At 36.5% G+C, this 23,589-nt stretch overlaps 1 protein-coding gene across 1 annotated transcript in view; it reads left to right on the forward strand.

Annotated features, from left to right (window-relative positions):
* Positions 1–23,589, forward strand: part of RyR (Ryanodine receptor) — a 1,110,242-nt gene that overhangs the window by 927,095 nt on the left and 159,558 nt on the right. The window lies entirely within an intron of this gene.

Consider the following 23,589-nt stretch of genomic DNA (forward strand, 5'->3'; position numbering starts at 1 on the left):
TTTTTCATCTCATATATTAAAAGTTGTGACTGCTAAGATTAGTTCTCAGGATAGTTGGTGAATAAAGCTATTTGAGTTGAACTCATTTGTACTAATTTTATCCAAATGTGGTAAGTACTGTGAGCGTAAAGACTATTCAAGAGTCAACAATATGCTCAGCTATGGTTAACATCACTGACTTTTAAGTAAAATAAAACTAGATTAGTCCTTAGGCAGCTAGCTTACAAAAATTATTTTCTTCATTTTTTAGTAGCGTCATATATTCACACTTGACGCTAGAAAATTTTTATTCACTTACTACTGAATTTAATTTGAGCTGGTACTACGGCAAACCTATAGAAATGACTAAGCTACAAAGTTTGTTTGCTACTGTCATGTCAGTGAATTTAATCAGTTTTTTTAAATTGGATTTCTTGAAATTTTGGGAAAGTCGTCCTCACAAATAGTAGTATCTTCAGTAAATAAAAAATGCGAAATTAAATATCATATTTTTTTTAATAAAAAATATTCATTAATTTAAAAAAAGTACTAAAAAAACCAAACTAAAAAATATTGACATGATTAATCATTACAAAGAGTGTTGTTTATTGCTCTGTACAATAGTAACAATTAGTTTGTGGTAGCTATGGTAAAAAATAAATATTGTAGATGCAATTTTAATTAAAAATCTCAAAAAAACTCTGTCTATAGTCGTACCATCTTTGGTAGTAGATTAATGTCGATTCTCATTAATATGTAAATATACAAAATCGTATAGAAAGTTAATCAAAGGCTGCGAATTTTAATTTTTAAAATTAACATTAAAATTACCAGAAACAATCATAGGCAAAGAATTGTTATTTTCTTGCAATGCAGTAGAACTAATATCTGAACATAGAAGCAAAATAAACCGCAAATAGCAAATGATTTCATTGATGTTAGTATTTGGTGGAATATAAATAGCAATGTGCTTAAAAACTAAGGTTATATTTATACGCGTTGATTGTAACTGATGGACGTAAACTAATACACGCGCACGGATGCACGGCAACTGTCATCTTTCTCAGTCTCTCCCTATGGCTTGTAGACCACTCGCGTCACCTCTGAATTAGACAGACCAATATTCTTGCAGGTTGCAGCGTCAACACGCAGCACTGGCCACTTATTGGCCAGCAGTCGTGCACAGCATGTATGTGTGTGTGTGCGCGTACACATACCTACTTCACTGCTTGTCGTCAAATATGGTATAGTACATCTGTATATTTTAGCTGGTAGCAGTGTAAACTTAGTGCTCCTTAGTAGAGAGAGAGAGAGAGAGAGAGAGAGAGAGAGAGAGAGAGAGAGAACGGTATTAGTACATCTATATAGGCTTGACAGAAAAATCGTTACGCTTTGAAAATTTTTACTGCCCAAGTGAAAGTTTAAACCTCGTATAAAATATTTTCACATCAAAAAATGAAGAATGAAAGTCACTTCCTTTCCTAGACTTCTCTTCTCTATTTTCCTACCTTTTAGGGTGTAGGCCAGAAAGGATGCATGGATGCATAGCCATACTATCGTACGTAATACGTCCGAGGCTGCCACCAACGGAGTATGTCGTAGTATTTGCGTTGTACGTAATAAATCCTTATAAATAGTAAAAAGAGTAGTTTTGAACACCTTGTCCTTGTTTTTTATATCGATTATTTGTAGTGTTTTTTTAGTGTAAGCACCTATGACTCTGATAAGAAAAGGTCATGTCGTTAAAAATGTTTATGGAATATATCAATATCAGGCAACACATTACAATCAAGAAACAGACAATGGGGTATGATTTGCATTTAAGATTAACGAATTTTTTTAACAAACACTAGCTTCAGGTTGTCCACCTACCTGTATGACTAATGAGCAAAAGGAGTCCTTCATCGACGAAATCCGTGTAACTGAAGGAATAAATCTCGACAAAAATGAAATCAAACTTAATGCTGGTTTAAAATGCGTCGCAAAATGAATACGCAATTCTTTGTGGGGTTAATTTGGTCAATGTGAAAACTTAACAAAGGCTGGAATTGTACGTTAACTAGAATTATAAGACTGAGGCCTTGACGTCATTACCATCAAGTAACGTTGTAATTGCCGCTTTCATGTGAGCACAATCACGCTTAAAGCTCTTCGAGTATCTGCATTTTCTAGGAGAATGTGCTCTCTATTACGACAAAAATTCTGTTTTCTATATTTCCCAAGAAAGACTAGATGATTTTCTCATTGGCACGACGCTAGGCAGTTTCACTGACAAATTAGCCGATGAAGGAGTTAGCACATACATTTCTTTGTTTTTATCTGGCATACCAAAGTTTTACGCATATAAGATTAAAAAGCCCGACTGTAGTGAAGATTATGTTTGCAAAGTGAAAAGTATCAAATTTAACTACAGCAATAGTAGAAAGATAAATTTTGATACAATTCGTGAGCTTGTTATGACTAATATTACGGGAATAAAATTGTCAAATTTTTCCATTCGTCGCACAATTTTTCACGATGTAGTGACTCAATAAAAACGTATCAACCAGTCTTAAGTAACAGATATTTAGACAGCATGATCACGAGTTATCCGTATGGTTACCAATGTGATGTCGCAGGAGAAGAGATATAATACATAAGAGTAGGGAAAAAGACTCACTCAGTTATGGTACGACAAAGCTATTGGTTTGATCATTTTCCTTTTCACAGCCAATGCATCAACAAGTAAACGGCAAGATGGGCTTAAGACGTAGCAAATCAAACACTAATACGACTAGCTCTAGAAACAATGATGATGATGGTTGTTAAAAACTGCATATAGACAAATCATATGGAAATAAAAAAAAAAAAAAATATGTTTCCCAAAATATTTTCCTGAATCCAAAATAATGGATACAAATTTATAAAAGATAGTTAATCTAATTAAAAAAATTAGTCCTTTTTATAACCAACACATAACTCATTTATACTAGTTAAAAATATAACTGATTATCTGAGAGTCGTATCGGTCTTGCATCAGATGTTTAGTGAAATACAATACATTTTCCAAAAAAGATGACATCAGCACATTATTCACCACAAATAATAAGCCATGAAAACAAAATCATCCTTACGTAGCGAAAAATGTATTTGATCACTTTGTACTCGTTTCAGAGCATTCTTGAAATCGTTGTGATGAATGTTTAATAAAATTTGATACATGTTTCAAAAACTATGACATCAACACATTCTTAATCACGAATCTTTAACCTTCAAAAAAGATCATCATAATGTTAGTTACTCGTGTGACTTCAACCTCAAAACTGTCGCGAATAAGGAGGAAGCTTTTTAATAAGGTAATCTTGATCATGCGCAATAGGTGCTCTAACCGCTGCGACGTTGCAAGCTGATTGGTCGTCATCCATGAGCGATGGTGGGGTGCGGCGGTTGTGGTGGCGAAAAGAGCTCGATTGGCGGTTGACCCCGACAAAACGAGCTAATAAGTCGCGCGAGCCACCTTTGCACTAGCCTTCCATAAGCGCTTGCGGTTTTTCGAGCGGTCCGTGGAGGCCCCCGCCACGGTCAATCAGCTTTTTGATTGAGTTTAATTGGGCAGTACGGATACGCGATGGCAACACCCGTGGATGTGTACGTATACTAAGTGTGCCCACAAGTTGCAGCGAAACCGTGTTTGTCAGACGGTTGTTACGACACATTGACCGTATGAGTGGTACTCGATTTGAGCGGGTTTTAATTCATGTTACGGCAAGTGGCAGCCTGGTTATCGCGATCTTGGGAGTAATATTAAGATTCACGAGGGATAACCACGGAATAGCGATTGGGCAGGCGATCATAGGTCAAAACTGGTCATTATTGACAATTTGATGCACGAATTATCTGGTAGTAGCGGTAGCGTCAACTTATTTACTAAAGATAGTCATCATAACAATTGAAGCATAATTGTTATCATGCAAAATATATTTCATTAAGGTAAGGGTCAACGTGATGTATCGCTAAACTAGCAATACATTTTCATCTTGAGAAAGATCGCGCGCAAATACAACATCTGTTGAGACAAGTGTGTTTGAAAAATCCTTGGTTCCTGTAAGAAGCGTATTTTTCCGGATGACGAGTATCTGTACGTATGCGTGGCTAAACAACAGACAAAAGGAAGCAACATGGCAAACAAAGTTCTAATCGCATCATAGGAGTGGCACCAAACTCAAGTTCCCCGTTTGGTCAAAAACATGGCACCATTTAGAGAGCTCCTTATCATCTCGACAGCGAACAATAGAGAGCTCTGTTGCGCAAAGCAGATAAGACGCTAATCAAGTTAATTTGCGAGTGTGCATTGAACATTCTTGAAGGAAACGTTTTGCTAACTGCAGCACACAAAAAACACTTACGTAGACACGCCAGCATTCTTAAAAGCTCGCGAACGTAAAAATTCATTTGTCGTCAAAGAAAAAAATTATCGTACAACAGGGAGGAAGTTTCTTACCTGCTTTGTTGGGTACGCTCCTCGAAACGGTGTTGTCGATGCTGTAACAAACATGGAGCATGCAAAAAAAAAAATGATTCTTCTGCCTCAAGAAAGCATGAATTGATTGCGAAGCGTATTCCTCAACGATGGTCTAAAGTCTGTGCAAACGCCAGGCACAACAATGAGTCGACTCGACGCAGAAATGAACGACATCTTGAACTTACCGTATACCGAGGAGCAAGAAAAATAGAAGAAATACCAACAAATTTTACAACGATGTTTGCACCTTAGGGAATTGGACAGTGAAAGAGAATGACATGCTGACACGATTAAAGAGAACAGCAAGGTATCACAAAGTAACGGTCTTTTTGATGACGACGTTAACGAGAATAAAGAGAAGAGGAGGAAAAACAGGATACCGAGATTATCAAATGCATACCAAAAAAGTTTCGTTAAAAAGCTACACTTATCATACGACGATTGTGCGCTACTGGTAACTTTAAGTAGAGCAATGAACAAACCATCATTAAAGGTAGCGTTTGCATACCACAGTTACACATTGTCGATCTGGTAAACGATGCTTTGAGGAACACAAAAAAACGCACACTGGTGGGCCGTGATTACTTTGCAGTGGCACTTTGTATGGCAAATATTTCGCAAGAGTGTATCGGAAACGCTCAAGTATTGAAACTACTAATCGATGATGACGATAAATCAAATTCGCCGAATAAGAGTCCGAGGTCTACGTCGAATAGTGGAAGTTTTCTTGATAAAAGTGGTTCTGAATGAGAAGCGCATTGAGCACGATAATGTGGGTGTAAGTCCCTTGGACGAAGCAAGTCATCCGCACGATCTTGCCTACGCTACGGAGAAGAAGGATTAATGTCTGAAAGCCGATTGGGCGTTAGCTGAATGTACTTTTTTGCGCATGCTTGCCAGAAAAACACCGCCAGATAAGCAAACAGTTGCTTAATTAACAGCATGCTGCATGTGTAGCAAGATTACATTTTATAAGGTTTTTTCGCACATCAAGAGAGCCATTGGACCTAAGTCTAAAAAAAAGAAGAAGAAGAAAAAGGAATAATGCGTAAGACTTTGCTAGAACTTTACCACGAAGAAGTGCGACCAACTGCATACGCTGGTAACAAACTTGTAAGTGCTGTAAAAAATTAATTTTTTGTGACCGAACGTTATTAGTTGGCTTGAGTGTTAAGATACCTATAATTTACATAGACCGATAAGAAATCACTTTTTCAGCAGAAGCTATAACGTGTGTAACTTTGTCAATGCGTGGGAAGCTAATTGAATGGACTTGAGAACCTTAAAAACTTCCAATGATGGCTATGCTTATGTTCTTGTTGTCATCAATGTCGTTAGCAAATACGCTTAGGCTGTACCTATCAAAGATAAAACATCAAAAAACGTCGCCAAAGCATTTCAACATATTTTATCAAGATCAAGAAGTGACGATCGTACATCAATGTGTCTGCAAACGGATAAAGGTGAAGAATTTGTAGGTCGTGAAATCCAATCCGTTTTCCGAGAAAATAAAATTAAATACAGAGTAACAAGTAGCCCACAGACAAAGGCTGCAATAGCCAAACGTTTTATGAGAACTATTATAGAAAGAATGTGGCGATACTTTACACACACGAACAATCGATGCTTCGTAGACATTCTTCCAAGCAAAATAAAGTCATTTAATCGCACGAAACATTCGTTGACAAAAAAGGCGCCAGCTGACGTGACTTTGCACAATGTTGCGCGAGCACAAGAGAACATCAAGCAACGTTATGACAGGAATATTTATAAAGATCCAAAGTACAACGTTGAAGATTTAGTTCGTATCAGTAAGACGAGAAGTGTCTTTGCCAAAGGTTACAAAAGCGGTTGGACTTTAGAGTTGTTTAGAATTTTACACATCTCTTGCACGTGACAACCTCCAGTATATTTTTTCAGAGACTTGGCTGACTAAGACATTGATAGTTTTTTTACAAGGAAGAATTAAGCAGAGTGCAAAAGAAATTGAACGAGAGCTTCTTCGAGGTTGACAAGATATCGAAAAGTTGAGGTAAAGGACGCTCTAAAGAATATTTTGTCAGCTGGTAGGAATATCCTGAAAAATTTAATTTCTGGGTGAAGGGTAATTATTTCAAAGATATAAAATTAAGGACAAATTTAACGTTGTGTTGCCTAGCAACAGTAGCATGTAATTTTATTCTGATAATACTACTGCGCACTATGTGACAAGATTACCTCTGCAAATAAGTTTGCCAGGTCGATGGAGTGTTGGTATAACAGAGATTCAATTACCAGGGACGTTTTCACATGTGATAACAAGAGGAAAATTACCGTTAAATGTATACCACGAACACACAATAATGTACACAGAGAACGTCCTGTGATTTATGTAGATAATTACATATGACCCGGTCTATACGCAAATATCGCAGAAATGATACAAGAAGTCAATAGTTCCGATACAACATGATATCACGTGGTTTTTAGTTTGGAAAGAGGTGGTTACGTAGTGTCTAGGTTAGTGTTTTTCGAAACAGTGTGCAGTAAATACACATATAGTCTACTATTTTTCGAAAAACTACGTAAGATCTTGGGCTTTGAAGGTGCAACGCGTTTTTTCTTGGAAAATAATAAAATTAGATCTGTTCATCCAGCAAATATCTCCAATTCCTTACCGTCAATGCTCATGATTTACAGCAAAATGAGCGAACCATAATCCTACATACATTGTAGGAGACGTTCAATCGCATTTCTTGCAGGCGGTGTCGTCAGACCTTCAAGGTTATGCGTACGGTCATGTCAAGAATAAAATTTTCTTACCACCTATGTATATACCATTGTTGTTTAACTCCTTTTACAACATCGAAATCGATGTAAGGGACCCGATTGGTGCCCCCATACCATTCGACTTTCGGACGCTGATGGTAACGCTTCACTTTAAACGAATCAATTAACAATTATGGATCCCTACGAGGTTTATTGCACAAAATGGTGGTGGTGTAAGGCTGACCACAGTTTATGGAAACAGTAGAAGAGGTGTTGGACGCATTTACGTTGGGTCCTCCTACCAATGAGGGCACGCAGCTATCATATCGTTTCTTGCTGGAGTATTTTGACAAGTTTTACCACTTATTAAACAAGGTTCCAAAGCTGTTCGTGCAGGTATGAACATTATATCTGACGTCACCGCTACTAATATACCTTTCAAAGAGACATTTTGCACTCGTGTGATGGAGTCTGGTAATGGGCTAAAGAAAAAAGCCGAGAAAAAATTGCACGTTTCAATGGTTAATATTTCAAAAGCTATGGAATTCAACCTTATGTACCACAGCACATTTATCGATTCCGTAAAATTTTTAAGAAACTGCGTTAGAATGTCAAACAGTTACATAGCATATCTTCAAATGAATGTGGTCAGTTTTGTGTGATGTTTTTGTTTTACATGAGCAACGGTTTGGGTTTTTAAAAATTTCTCGACAATTTTTCTGCTGATTTGAAAAAAAAAAACAAAATTGCCAAGTAAGTAAGCCATGGGGGTTCTGGCAGCCCCCTAAGCCCCCCCCCCCTAGGGTGGTGGTGGGATATAGGCTGGAGGAGAGGCCGTGGACAAGGCGGTGGAGTAGAGGTGGTGGTAGGGGGAGAGGCTGATCAGGTTGCTGGAGAGGTTCAAGCTATAGCACAACAGGGTCGCAGGGAGAGGTGGTGGTTGGGGCGGGATGAGCCTTCTTTGTTGTGGGGGGAGATGGAGGAATCGGGCGTTAAAGATAACTCAGGCGGTAACGTAAGGCCTTGTGAACTAGATGCTGACAGCTGTCACGTTGGATGGTACTGACAAGGCGTTGGATGGTGAGAATTTCTCGGGCGGTAACGTAGAGTCTTTTGACCTGGATGCTGCTAGCTGTGACGTTGGATGGTACGAAAGACTGCTTTCGTTTCTAGCTGTAAATCGACGTATAGCATCAAAATATTTTGAGAGATGTAGGCTACTGAAAAGCTCAATGTGTGACGAGAGAAAGAAGATCAAGCCTAAACGAGTATTTCTTATCAGCGGATGTTTTTTTTCCACTCATTATTTAAGGCATCTCAGCAAAATCTTTTTTTTTCGAGAGTGGGCGTATCGAGTTATTGAAAAGAAAACGGATACTCTTTCGTTAGAATAAGCGAACGCCCTTTCAATTGACTAACGCTGGCTTACTTAATGCAGTGTCCTATCGAGGAATACAGCTAGCTTCTGGATTTAAATCTAAGTTTATAAGGATAGTATGTTAATGGTTTGAATGATAACAAAAATTTATAATTGATGTAAAGGAGAGGTGGTGGTGGGGGAACGAGAAGTTCGAGCTGTAGCATGACCAGATCGCGGGAAGAGGTGGTGGGTCTGGCGGAATTGGGCCACTTGGTGGTAGGGGAGATTCAGCCATCGGGTGGTGAAGATTACTTGGGCGGTGACGTGGGGCCTTGTGAGCCGAATGCTGGTAGCTGTGACGTTGGATAGTATCAACAAAGCGGAGGGTAGTAAAGATTATTTGGGTGGTAACGCAGGGTCTTATGATCTGGATGCTGCTAGCTGTGACATTAAATAGTACCGAGGACTACCTACATTTCTAGCTGTGAATCGACCTCTGGCATCAGGATTGCTCGAGAGGCTACTAAAAAGCTCAGCATATAGCGAGAGAAAGATAATCACGCATAAGTGAGTATTCCTTATCAGCAGATGTCTTTTTATTTCTTTCACTAAATACTTGAGGCATCTTAGCAAAATCTTTTATTTTCGAGAGTGGGCGTATCGAGTTGATGGAGAGAAAGTGTTTACTCTATCATTGGCAAAAACAGACGTCCTTTCAACTGACCAACTCTGGCTTGCTCGATGCAGTACCTATGAAGCTATTATTTCTTATCAATACGGATACGTTATTTGTGACTGATGGATTTTTGCTTGCTTATATAGCGAATAATAAATCAGCGCAACATTTGTTATTCTTGAGTACGGGCGTATCGAGTGGTGCGAGATGTCAAAGAAAACATGTATACTATTCTATTACTAAAACAGATTGCATATCCCTTTTCAATGTTTAACGCTTGCTTATTTATTTTTGACACTGTACCTTGTCAACAAATGTAGCTATCATTTTCTATTTACATGCATACATTAGCTGTGTCCAATGATTTACAGCTCCTTACTTAGGCGTATAATGTACTAGCGTAATATCTTTTTCTCCCTCTCCTAGCCAAAAATACGTACCTCCTGGTCAGTCTGCTTGGCACGAAAGAGTCTCTTTTGTTTACAGTCAAGACACGACTTTTTTCGTTTCGAGCCAAGACCAATTAACCTAAGTTTAGTGTCATAGTAGTATTTCATGGAGTTGTGTGTTTACGAATTACGAGATAGTTGAGGATATCGTACAGTGACAAAATCAAAAAAAGTAACAAGAAAATACAACGGCGATCCTCCGTAATTAATAAATAATAAACCATTATTTATGTTAAATAATAAAAAATCAAGAACTTGTTTTCGTAGTTTAATAAAATTTAGATGGTTGTTTTTTATTTTCTTTGTGATTTTGTGTCTATTCCTATAACTTCATTTTTTATTTTATGAACTTGTGCATGTGCTTTTTGACGCCCACCCCCGACCTACAAGGCCTCGCCTTCGGCTCAGCCGTCACAGGGTCAGCGGGTGTCAACACACACATGCACGACAGCGAAGCAGCAAGCATTATCGAGCATCGAGCTGTCAGCTCGTAAGCTCACACTGGTTGCTCATACATCCTTAATACCTATACATATCAGCGTATGCTGTATGTACAGGTATTATTAATTAAAAACGTACTTTCTGCAAGGGACGGCAGAAAAGTACTATACGATACTCGGCCGGACAGTTTGAGTCGATGGCGTGCGACTTGTGACGGCCTCGGCTTCGCCTTGGCCATCATAACCTCGCAGCAATAAACTCCAACTTTCCGGCCTAGTGTCGTAATCTACTATTCTTTTTGAGAGCAGGCACATCAAGTAATGCAATATTTTCTACTCGAGTGTGGGTATATCAAGTTGTTGGAGAGAGAACGTAGACTTTTTTATTTGGAAAACCAGACGCCCTCTCAACTAACCATTGCTGGCTTACTCGATGCAGTACCTTGCCAAGCAATGGTGCTATTATTTCTTATCTTCACGGATGTGTTAGCCGTGGTCGATGGCTTTTTGCTTCTTATTAAGGCGTATAATGTACCAGAGCCATATTTTTTTTTTATTTTTGAGATCGGGCATATCGAGTGATGCGAGCTATCAGAGAAAACATGTATACCATTTTACTACTTAAAGTGAATCGCGTATTTCTTTTAATTCCTTAACGCTTTCTCACTTATTTTTTGACGCAATACCTTGCTAATAAATATAGCTATTATTTCTTATCTTAATGCATGCTTTAGCCGTGACTAATCTCTCACCACTTTGTACTTAGTCACATTATGCACATGCGTAATATTTTTTCTTAGCAAGAGTCAGTTAATACAATAAAGTCATTTTAATCAGTGCAATGATAAAGAGGTGTGATTTCAAAAAACTTTTCATAAATTCATGAAGAACTAATTAATTGCATAAGTATTGTGTATCAGGTATACATTAAGAAAATAATATAGTTTTTTCGTTGTATATACAATAGCACACGGTGCAACTATTCAATTTTTTAAAGACATTTTACGTAAATAACATCATCTTCTTTAATAGTGACCCGAAAGGTTGTAGCTAGATCCTTATAGGGAATTTATCCCGAGCTTAAATAAAGATCGTGGTAATTAACTTCCAACCATCGATTTTCACATTTGTTTGTAAGCAAGACCTCTGCTCAACATTTGAAGGATTATCAAAACTAGCCAATTTCTGGAGAAACTGCAGAAAATTAAGTATCCTGATACTTATCTCGTTGAAAAAATTATTCGTTGAGAAGGAAATCAAATATTCGTTAAGTGAATGGGCTTTGATAATATTCATAACAGTTAGGTTAATAATAACAAAGAATTTAAATGATATGTACTGTAAAATTATTAAAATTGAGAAGTTGTAAAAAATTTGTATGAAACTTGTCATAGTCTTTCAATGTAATCCACTATGTGTGCAACTGCAATTTTTTTTACTATACGTGCAAATATTATATCTTACAAAATTCATTGAGATAAATAAAAACTCAAAACATGTAATGATTGTGTATCATTCATTTTTCTCACGTAAAACAAATTCCACAGAAAATTTTTTTCTTGTATTTACAGAATTAAACATTTATGGGTTAAAAATTAAATGCTACAACCATTACAGCAAACTGACTTCTTCTTTTTATCGATGGATTCTAACAAACTATTGAATGATAGTTTATTACTCACAAGACACTCAGATACTTGATCAGGTAAAAATATCTGGAATTGGTTATCTAGTTCAGCGATAGCTTTCGTGCCGAATTTACTGTTAGCTTTTCTTAGCTTCGTGATCACATAACTTAACCCCTTGACCAATTCGTTGATCTTCTTTGTTGAAAGGAATCTTCCACAGTCTAGTCGATTGAGTACTGCTGAGTCAGCAGTCTTAAACATAAGAAAATTACGTGATTTTCAAAAAAGTAAAAAAAAAAATATATATATATGAATAAGAAAACAGATCACAAACCTTTATATCTGAGCTTTGCTGTCTCATACAAATCGGTTTATTTCTGTAGAAATTTTTCAACTCTAAGCCTATTTTTATCAGAGCTTATTGCTGATCTGAGCTGCCTGCATTGACTAATGAAGTAGTCAATACTTTTAGCTGCTCACTACAGTTCTGACTGAGCTCTGCTGGTTTATGCTGCTCAAGATATAGGTTTTCACTTATTACTGGAGAAATTTACCCTCTACTCTAGCTTTTTATTTTTCTATTATTTTAATTTTATATTGGCCCCAAGATCACGTAATTTGCGTTTCGATCTAATGTTTTTCCAAGCGTCGTTAATCGTTTAATGACGTCCGTTTGACAGATACCTCTAGAGGTTTGTGGCTCTTCCACAGAAGACCAGTTTCTTCAATTGTTCCACGGTACTTACGAGTGTCTTTTAAAATTTTTGAAGTACGTTTGTGTTGCAAATCAGGCTGAATGACTTTGCAAATCCCGAGGCTTTTGATTAAAGATGAATCGCGCATGATTTTGTCAAGCACGCTAATTTCACAGCAACAGCAGTTACCTTCCACGTCAACTGGCTTTTATATACGACGCATGCGTATAGTAAATGCTCTCCTCGTGTTGATGCTGTGCATAACGCCATGCACGATACAGCCGAACTGGATCAGTGTTACGGCTATATTAGTACCTTCAAGCTTCCCCGACTTCTCTTGAAATGAGCAACCTCCAATCGTCTTGTCTGATAAAAATCTTGGCCCTAATATTGATATACGGTTAAACGAAAACGCTGTAATATTTTTCTATGTGTCAAACTTATTCTCGAGAAAATTTTTGAGACGGAGATACAAGGTCCGCTGCCACGACAGTGTTCTTAATAAAGTGTTCATTTTCGTCATCGGACAGCTCAGAACAAACCTTATCACAGAATATGTCTGTTTCTTGTTTTGAGCAAATCCCTGCAATGCTCATCGAAACTCGTTGTTTTCTCAATCCTAGACTCGTAGCTAAATCTGCAGTAATTAAAGTCACAGTGGAAGCGTCATCTAGCAAGGCATGTGTATGGACACAACATTCTGGGCCAGAGACAACCACTGGCACTTCTTTCAGTAATGCAACGTTATCGTTTAGTCAGATGTTACTATCACACGTAATTGTCGAGTGCGCGCATACATTGCAAGACTCTCGCGCGTCTCTCCACAGTGTTGCTGGCTCACATCGTTAACGCTTGACATTATGCAATAGCACATGACGTAGAGTCATGCAATATTGTCCTATAACTAGATAATTTATTCGTCAATAAAAAATAAACAGTTGGGTGCTTCCTATCAAGTATTATCTAGTATTTTTTAAAAGTCCTTTACTAATTGTCTCAACTAACCCTTTAGCATGCAGTGTGCCGTTAAAGTATGAAAATGACACCACCAATGTTTTCGGAAAATTCATTAGAATCGTGACATTTTTTAAATGCGTGTGATTCATCGTCTTAAAGTGATTTGTGTTGCGACGTGGACAACGTTGTGAGATTCTATACAGCATTTAGCGAGAATCGCAAAAGGTGGCTAGTAGCTTGCTGTCTACAGGTAAAGATGCCGAGACGATACTTGCAATATTTGAGCTCCGTTATGGGAAAAAAAGTGCTCACGCGTAGACTTGTTGATGATATGATGTCACTGGCGTCGTTGAACTCTAAAAAGATTAGTCTCACACAATTTAAATCTAAGTTAAAAATGCAGTTACTGCCTTAAGATATCTTTAATTTATTGGTTATTTACTCAGTCCAGAAATAGTTTAAAGCGTTGGCAATATGATGCGAGGAAGGGGGGGCAGGGCAACAAGCCTACAATTGATACGCAGCCAAATGTGTGTGAGAAAAAACTGATTTAAAGAAATAAGCTGAATTCTTATATCAGGAGGATAATTTTACAGCGGCATGTGGGATTTTCAACGCAAAATTTATCACTATCGATTTAAAGACAGCTTCTTAAGCCTAATCGACATCCACCGCTAGAACGTCATTTAAGCATAGAATAATGACAAATGTTAAAAAAAAATGTGAAGGAGAAGGGCACAAAAATTCATGCATCATATGCCGTCACGACAACCATACTCTAATCACATGGAGCTCTTACGTACTTGAGTCGCAGTTCTTTCCAGTAGTCTTAATTCACTCCCATCAGTTTGCAGTGGTCTATAAGGTAGATATAAAAGACATGTAAATGCGTGTCTGCGTCCGTGAAGAAGCTCGTGGAGTGTAACGATCTCTGTAGCAAGGCAAGTGTCAAAAGAAGCATCTGTCTACGTACAAAATAACTTGTCTGGTTTTTGGTGCTAAGTCTTCGCTATGTAGTGCGTATTTTGTGAAAGATTAGTTGTAATTGCCGTTACCAAACCAGATGCAGCACAAAGCATTGTGCAGAATACATTTGTGGATGACTTCTTGGCTAGTAGATCCACAGTACAGGAGACAAAAAATTTGATCAGGAATGTCATGGAAATGAATTAACGGGCTTATTTTACACTGTATAGTTGGATTAGCAGCGACGCGTACGTCATCGAGGAAGTTATCACCAATGAGTCTAGCGTAAACGGGAGTCTACCTCTCTGCAGTAAAGAGCAAGCTCGAGCGTTGGAGTTTTATTGGGACACAAATAAAGTCAGCCTTGGGCTCAACGTGAGACTTAAATTCATGACTGAAAAACAAATTTAAAAAACTCGCACACTATCAATGCGTGAATTTTCAAAACTTATGATGTCCGTGTTCGATCCTCTAAGATTGCTCTGCCCTTTCATGCTTATAACGTGTGCTGCAATTAACATTTAACAATATATGATGCCATCATATCATATTTTTAGTAAGAGATATTTAATGAAAGGCGTTAATGTGTAGCGCACTTAGTATAGCTCATCAAATGAAATTATTTTTTTGCTCTTTGGTGGAAAGCGACATAAGAGCAGATACAGAATATTTTATAGGCACACTCAATAGTTATAAGAAGAAAATTTCTAAAATGCCTCTCAGTTGGGATATCGTTGATGGATCTAATATTGCTTATACTGATAGTGACTCTGAAACTGATAATAATAATGATGTCAAAAACATTGACTGTGTGCAGAACAAAATAATTAGTGCCTTATTCTAAGCATAAGAAAATTTGCGTATAGCTTCAGTTATCCTGTGACGATTGAGCAGTCAGTATAAAAAAGCATGGATCCGTACTTGAGCAAACCAAAATACGAAAGCCTTAGTAAGGAAGACGAGCAGAATAAAAATACCTAAAAACCTCTTATAGGAAAGCACGTGTTAGCATCTCAACCGAAAGTCAAGGAAAATTATTATTCTGACAGTGTTTTCTCTAATCGGAAAAAAGAGATAACGTATGAAAAAAACCAGGGGGTATTAATGGGTCATGGGACCCACGGTAAGAACGAAGTTCTTTAAACATAAGATGAGTATAGACACAATTTCTCATCGTGAGAACGTCGTGCATAAATACAGTACTCATCTAAGTTCAACCATCGTGAGTACTAAACTACTAATTTTTTTTTTTTTTTCTTATTCGTTTTTCAAGTGCTTGTTTTAGTAAACAACATGAATGCAGTACTAACGTTTACAGAGCTTCGTTCTTCCTGTGGGTCTGGCGACCCCCTTGTTACCTGAGAAATTGTGTCTATACTCATCTTATGTTTAAAAAACTTCGTTCTTACCGAGGGTCCCGTGACCCATTAATACCCCCTGGTTAATTGTTTTAATTTCCTTTTTAATTTTTTAATTTTTTTTTTTTTTTTTTTTTTTTAATTTCTTATCTTTTTTTTTTCTTTGTTTCTTGTTTTAATATTTTTTTTTTCATTTCTTGTTTTATTTTTTTTCATATTTGATTTTATTACATTTTTTTTTCATTTTTTTGTATTTCCCTTATTTAATTTCTTTTTTTTATTTTCATATTTAATCTTTTTCTTCATTTCCTTTTTTATTTCATTTTTTTTATTCCTTTGTATTTATTCATGTATTTTGTAATTTTATTTCATTTCATTTTCATATTTCATTTCATTAATTTTTTTTTAAATTTTTTTTTCACTTATTTTTTTGCGATTTTATAGCTCACTAATGCAATTTTTGTTTTATTTTTATATTATTACTAAATGACATTGTGCCATTATTTGTTTATCAAAATTAAAATGAGTGGCTTTAAAAACCATTAAAATGATATGAAACTGAAAATATATTTACATAATGATCTTACATAATTCATTTATAATTGATTAAATGAATTACTTTATTCATCTAATAATGTGATAATGTAACATAATTTGTTTGTCGAATTCGAAATAAGAAGCGCCTTTAAAAACCATTAATACGTTCTTCAGTTGATACGTTTTTTAACTCTATTCTACATGTTTATTTTGATTTTTTTTTTTTTTTTAGATGTATTATTTAGAAAACAAATTTAGTTGTATTATTTAGAAAACAAATTTAGATTTATTATTTAGAAAAAAAATACATAGTTGAATGTATTATCAGTGAATACATATAAAAACGGAACATTATAGTTACGAACCACACCATAAGTACAAGAAACCGAGTTTCTATAGTCGGCAGCGCTCGTAGCAGAGTGGGTAAGGTACTGGTCTCATATGCAGGAGGTTTAAGGTTTAAATCTCTTTATTAAAAGATATTTTTTTTTTTTTTTTAGAATTGTAAAAGAAAAAAATTGAAAGTGAAACAAAAATTATTGTGGGAAAATAAAATTAAAGTTTGTTAAAATTAATTGCTTGGGAGTGTGAGGGGGAATGGTGGGTAAGGGCGTGCAGAAGAGTATTACGGCACGGTTGGCAGATATACATATAGAGTGGGGAGAGGGACAGTGTATAGAGAACAGTAGGTGAGAGGGACGGGTTAAGGGGGGAGACTTGAGAGGAAGAGACTTCGGGTGAAACCACTTTCGTTTAAAAAAAAAATCTGTTGGTTTTAAAATTCCAGCCCCCCGAGTAACGCGACATAAAGAACTTCGTTCTGAAAAATCAAAAATCACTCCTTGCTACGACTATCAAAAATTGTTTGTATTTTCAAAGCTTCTATAAATATATGTATTAAATTGAATTTTTTGTTATCATTTAAATCGTTTACATACTATCCTAACAAACTATAGTTGAAATACATTAACTTGCTCTAATCTTTGGTAGGATACTGCATTAAGCGGGCCAGCGTTGGTCAGTTATGGGCGTCCACTTTTTCCAATAAAAGTGTATACGTCTTCTCTCCAACAACTCTATACATCTACCCTTGCAAAGAAAGAGTTGCATTACTTGGAGCGCCTGTTCTCAAGAAAGAAAAATATCACGCTCGTACACCAAACGCCTGAATAGGACGTGGCGAATCATCGGTAACAGCTTATGCATGTGGGAGGATAAGAAATAATAGCTATATTCATTAGCAAAGTAATGAGTCAAAAAAAAAGTGAGTGAGCAAGCATTAGAAAATCAAAAGGGATATGTAATTTATTTTTAGTAATAATATAGTATACATATTTTCTCTGATAGCTCGCATCACTCGATATGCCCGATCTCGAAAATAAAAAAAAAATATGGCTCTGGTACATTATACGCCTTAATAAGAAACGTAAAGCGATCAACTACGGCTAACATATACGTGTGGATAAAAAATAATAGCTCCATTACTTGGCAAGGTACTGCATCGAGTAAGCTAGCATTGATCAGTTGAAAGGGCGTCCGTTTTTTTCAATAAAAGAGTATTTGTTTTCTCTCCAAAAACTCGATATGCCCGCTCTAGAGAAGAAAAAAATGCATCACGTAATGCACTGGCTCTTGAGAAAAGAAAGTATTACGCTAACACACTATGCACCTCAGTAGGAAGCGGTAAATCATCAGTCACAGCCATTGCAGATAAAAAATAGTAGCTTTATTCCTTGGCAAGGTACAGTCTCAAAAATGAGTGAGCATGCGTTAAGAAATTGAAAGGAATACGCTATTTATTCTGAGTGATAAAATAGTACACATGCTTTCTCCGACATTTCATATTACTCGATATGCTCGCTCTCGAGAGGGAAAAAAACTGCGCTGATTTATTATTCACGTAAATAACAAGCAAAACGCCATCGGTCACGGCTAACGCATCTGTGACAATAAGAAATAATAGCTTAATAGGTACTGCGTCGAGCAAGCCAGCGCTGGTCAGTTAGAGGGCGTCTGCTTTTACAAACATCCGCTGATAAGAAACACTCGTTCAGGCTTGATCATCTTCATCTTGCTACGTGCTGAGCTTCTCCGTAGCCTACATCTCTCGAACCATCCTGACGCCAGTAATTGATTCACAACCAGAAACGAGGACAGTCGTCAGTACTACTCAACGTGACAGCTACCAGTATCTTGTTTAGAAAGCCTCACGTTATTGCCCGAGTAATCTTCAACGCCCGATGGCTCCATCTCCCCCCACTACCAAGTGGCCCAATCTTGCCCCAACCATCACCTTTCTCGGTGACACAGTCGTGATATAGCTCAAACCTCTCTAGCCGCCTGATCAGCCTCTGATCCCACCACCACCTCTCTTCTACCATTTTTTCTCCACAGCCTCTCCCCCCACCACAACCCCAGGGAGGGCTTGGGGGGGGGTCGCCAGAATTCCGATGGTTTACCTTTACTGCCGGACGTTCCATTTTTTGTAAGGTGAAGCAAAAAAAAATTTGAGAAGCTTGGTGTCGGGTGATAGTGGTTGTCTGGTAAAATTTTTACCTAAGATTTGCAGTAAAATGTCTTGGATATAAGTGTCTCCATGAATATACTCATAATTTGCATCCTGCGAAGTTTTGAACATCTAGTGACAGATACTAATGTTACATTATTGTAAATTCCCAAAATAAACAATGTTAGCGTTTTGCGATCCTACCTCTGAATGTTTATAATTTGAAAAAAAATTTTTATGGTACCCTGACGGGAAGTTCGCATTCTCGTCCTGATTTCAGGCTGGGAAGTTATGTATTCCTGACCAGGAAGAGAATTTTTTCTGTACGTCTGAGCACTGAAAGCGATTCTGTAACTGTATGAATGAAGCTCAGAAGCTTATGTATTTAGTGGCATACCTATAGGTCTGTTTTGTTTCCAAATACATTTATTTACTAATATTATTTTTAGAGCACCGGAATAGAAGATTTTAACATACATTTTAAGTGTAATTGAGTTTTATATACGATTGAACGACTTCTACGAGCGTGGCTGCTGTTCACAGTACCGGAGTCGATGTACATTGTTTTCTATTGTGCTTACTCTTTATTTCCCTAGAGTCCCTAGATTAACAAACGCATGAGCGTTCATAATGAACGACGGAACGACTGTATGTTTATTTTATACTAAATTAAGCAACAAATAACTTTTTTTGGGTCGCAAACTGACTGCTTATCATACTGTCAATACAATTAAACAGAAAAATGAAGTTTGAGTGAAAGAGGGTAAGTTGGTAGCAATCAATTTCTCAAGCGTAAAGCAGTACAAACAGTCACGTCCATAGATTTTTTGCAAGCTTTATCGATTAAATACATCATTTGGCAAAAAAGCCGTAGTTGGTCTATAATATAAAAAATTACTTTACAACGATTGGAAACCTGTAGTTCATTGATTAAGTACAAATTTTGAAAGGATTTCTTTCAAAATTTCAGGTTGGAACAAATTCAAATTGTAACTTTTACAGATGTTCAGAAGTATTTTACCACGTACGGCAGCAACTTGTAAGGCATTCAACTTTATGGCTCCAACTGGTCCCTGAAGTTTACTGTGAGTTATAATGATAAGGCTCTTGAGCTTGAAGAAGGACGAAAACAAGGCGTGAGTGGTAGTATCACGAAATAATACAGTCGTAGTTTAGTTCTAAAAAAAGTGACCTCTGATTATTCAAACAAATTTGTTGTCAAATGTATTGATTGTAATTTACGTGTATTGAGTAATTTGTCGGGTTTGATGCCTACTGTTGTGCCGAAATTTGTAGACTATATTTTGAGAAAAAGTTGTTATATGTATGAAGTACAAATCAATTACTATGGACCTGACATTGTAAAGAAAATTGAAAGAGATATGAATGTTTCAGATTTAGAGAGTACGTATAAAATAGTTGTGTCTATAGATACGATGAAATGCGATTATTCAACTAAAGAACATGTATGTGATTTTATGCACAATATTGTATCATATTATAAAATTGCACTTATAGAGGCTTAGAATTCTAAAATTAATAAATAAACATATTCACATTTGTTGTTACTTACCTAAAATTCAAACTACATCTTTATAAATCACATTTTATTTTGATGTCATGAAAAAAAAAAAAAGTTAAAAAATATTTTTTACTCTTCCTGTTGGAGAAACCGTTTATAATAAAAATAATACTTATACTGAGTGAGAGAGAAAAATTTTAACCTCTCTTGTATCTAAAAAGTGGGGGAGCCCTCTCTCGACGCATAAGGTTGGAAGGGAAGCCCCACCGTGGTAGGGGCATGTCCCCCACCCCGCATGCCTCGTCTATGCTCATCATGAAAAGCTCCTACCTTGGTGGTGGGGTAGATGATGACCAAAATTTTCTGTCATCAATAGCAATATAGAATCAAGTAGCCCTTTAACAATGTGCGACGAGATTACTCAACACCCAAAGATCTTTAGGGTCAGCGCAAAATTGTTTTCTACTTTACTTGCTATCTGTATATTTTTAATCCTCATTTTTCTTTTAAAATAATCGAGACAATTTTGACAACGCTTCATCTATTTTAGGGGTATTGCAATGGTCCACTTTTTCGTGGGTGGCACGAGAGTTATATTGGGTCATGCAATGAATCACAATTTCGGCGGATAGAGGAGTTGAGGATCAAGGCAACTAAATAATACTCAGAGTCAAAGTGAATTTTAATTTAATTTCGATATTTACTTAAATTATAAAAGAACAAAAAAAGAAAGATATGTATATGTGAATATATATATATATATATATATCGTGTTTTCGAATTTAGTGTCAAACTGTAATTACTGATATTGATGATTCCACGGACAAAAAAACATTCTTAATATTGAAATAACTAAATGAATACAACATCAAAAAAGTTTTGCGTTTTAGAATAATTGAAGAAAAAATCATTAAAAGTATCATTTTTGAAATTATTATAACTGCATAAAATAAAATTTTATGCCAAAAAATATATATCAAAAAGACTCACTATTTGAGCTTAACCATGTTACGTCAAGTAACTGAAAGAGATAAAATTAACAGAAAAAAAGTGTTAAGAAAGTAAGGCTTTATACACAACAAATTTTGCAAAATACTTCCTATTCGTTCTCAACCCAACTTCGTAACCATAAGTTGTTTTTCCTACTACTAAGCTTACAAACTACTTTAAAATAGAAATCAACAATGGAACGCTATTCATAGTAGAATGCGTGACATCTCATATTTACAATGGGAAATAGTAAGATATAATCATCAATTCAAGAGAGCCATACATAATGATGCGCAGACTCTGAATGCACTCAGGCTTCATTCTCTACTTTTATCTTCATTAACCAAAATTTGAAAATAAGAAATAAAAAATTTTAAAAATACAAATGTTTCATACACGTACAGGTAAAACTATTGCGCGGCTTACAACACAAGAACGTCGTCCACACGATCAAAGACTCTAAAAAAAAATTTATTTTCAGCAACAACGAAAAACCCCTAGGGCAGGGATGACCGAGAAAGAGGTCGGTCGGTCACCTCTCGGTTGACTGAGCCGGGGATTTTCACCTACCAACTAAATGATCTCATGAAGTGAGATCAACGCTTGTTATTTACCATTTAAAAAGAGAACAAACTCAGCTCTCACCCATGAATTAAATAAGAATTTCAGGAGAAATGCGACACCTGGAAGAAAAAACACAAGGAAACACCAGAAAAGCTCCTCCAAGCAAAACCACTGCGTATCGAGAAACTTAGCCCAAAAAAAGCCCTCCTTTGTTACTGGTCGCCAACTCAGGACCACCACTTGGTTAAATCAATTAAGCAACCAGGGATACTTTCTACCCTTTGTCTGAACTCATTAACAAATATTGATGAGAAGACGATACCAGAATACGAAGGGAACACTTACTATTTTTTAACCGTGCAGCAACGTGTAGTGATGGCGTTAGCTTCGTCTGAAAACTCCCAGTGGCAGGCAAGAAGCACTTGAGATATATTGACGCCACACGGACGCTTGTTACTGATGCCTTGCGTCGTCCCTACTAATTTAAACTACCTTTCCGATCTGTCCTTTCGGACCTTAAGTCCTCTTTTAAGAAGCGATTCCCTGAGACTACTCTCCCGAGCCCTTTGCTCCGAGCTCTCTCAAGTGAGTCGCCTCTCTCAGTTGACTGCTAAACGCCGCCGCAGCTAATGCGCGTCCATCGTTAAACCAAGGCTTCGCGCATTCCCTAAACCAATTCGTCCCTCTACATTCTCGTACGCACCATACATAAGGCACCCCCTATACGTGTACGCTCAGTATCTACACGCAAATCTCCGTTAATTCAAAGCCTTGGTTTTGATGATGGGAATCACGATCTCGATTTTATATTGAAAGGTGATGATGTATTTATACCTAATTCAAATGCTCGTAACAAGTTTGTTCATGGAAGTGCTACTTTATTTGCAAATAATAATCAAAATACTAAGAATAATCGTTTCCAACCGATGCAGTTTAGGGAATATTCATTGGATCGATTAACAAATGCTTTAGTATTAACCTTTATTGCGTTGAAAAATTAAACATTAAGTAGTGATAAGTCCTAATTAGTTAACAGAATGTCATCCACGAAATGTACTTTACCTTTTTTCTCTGGAAACCCCTTGGACTTGATTCATTTCAAACATGCATTCGATTTATTTACTGAATTAGGTTAATATTCAGATGTTGAAAATTTAATGCGACTTTTCGAGGCACTTGAAATAAAAAATTATATTGCATGAAATTTTGGCCAAAACTAGAGATTCACCAGTAATTGATTTATACAAAAGAATCGTAGTTAAATGTGCTTCAAAGTTAATAAATGCTGTTTTGGCTGTGAAATCGTGAAATAACATCGGGTATTTATATAGCCCTAAGTTTGCGATGGGAGTTTTACAGAAATTACCCAGTGCTATGATAGAGAATTACGTACGATTAATTACGTCCAAAGGACAAGACGAATCTGATCTCGAAAGAATAGCAAGTTTATTATTTCATCAAGCCGAAATGGCTGTTGAAGTGGGAGTGATTTCTGTGAATCCGATAGAGACTGAGAAAAAAAACGCAACAAAATTTGCGTTTTCATTTAACCAAGCAAACCGTATTGGTAAAGAACACAAAGAACACAAGAAAAGATAATAATTTGGATTCTTAAGGAAGTAATTCCACGCAATATCGTGATTGTGTTTTCTGTGATAAAAAGAATCATAAATTAATCGCGTGCCCTGACTTTATTTTTGCTCAAACGTCACA

The sequence above is a fragment of the Copidosoma floridanum genome, unplaced genomic scaffold (genome assembly GCF_036245765.1).
Source record: "Copidosoma floridanum isolate Cflo_tuat_1 unplaced genomic scaffold, Cflo_Japanese_pri ptg000004l, whole genome shotgun sequence".
NCBI lineage: Eukaryota > Metazoa > Arthropoda > Insecta > Hymenoptera > Encyrtidae > Copidosoma > Copidosoma floridanum.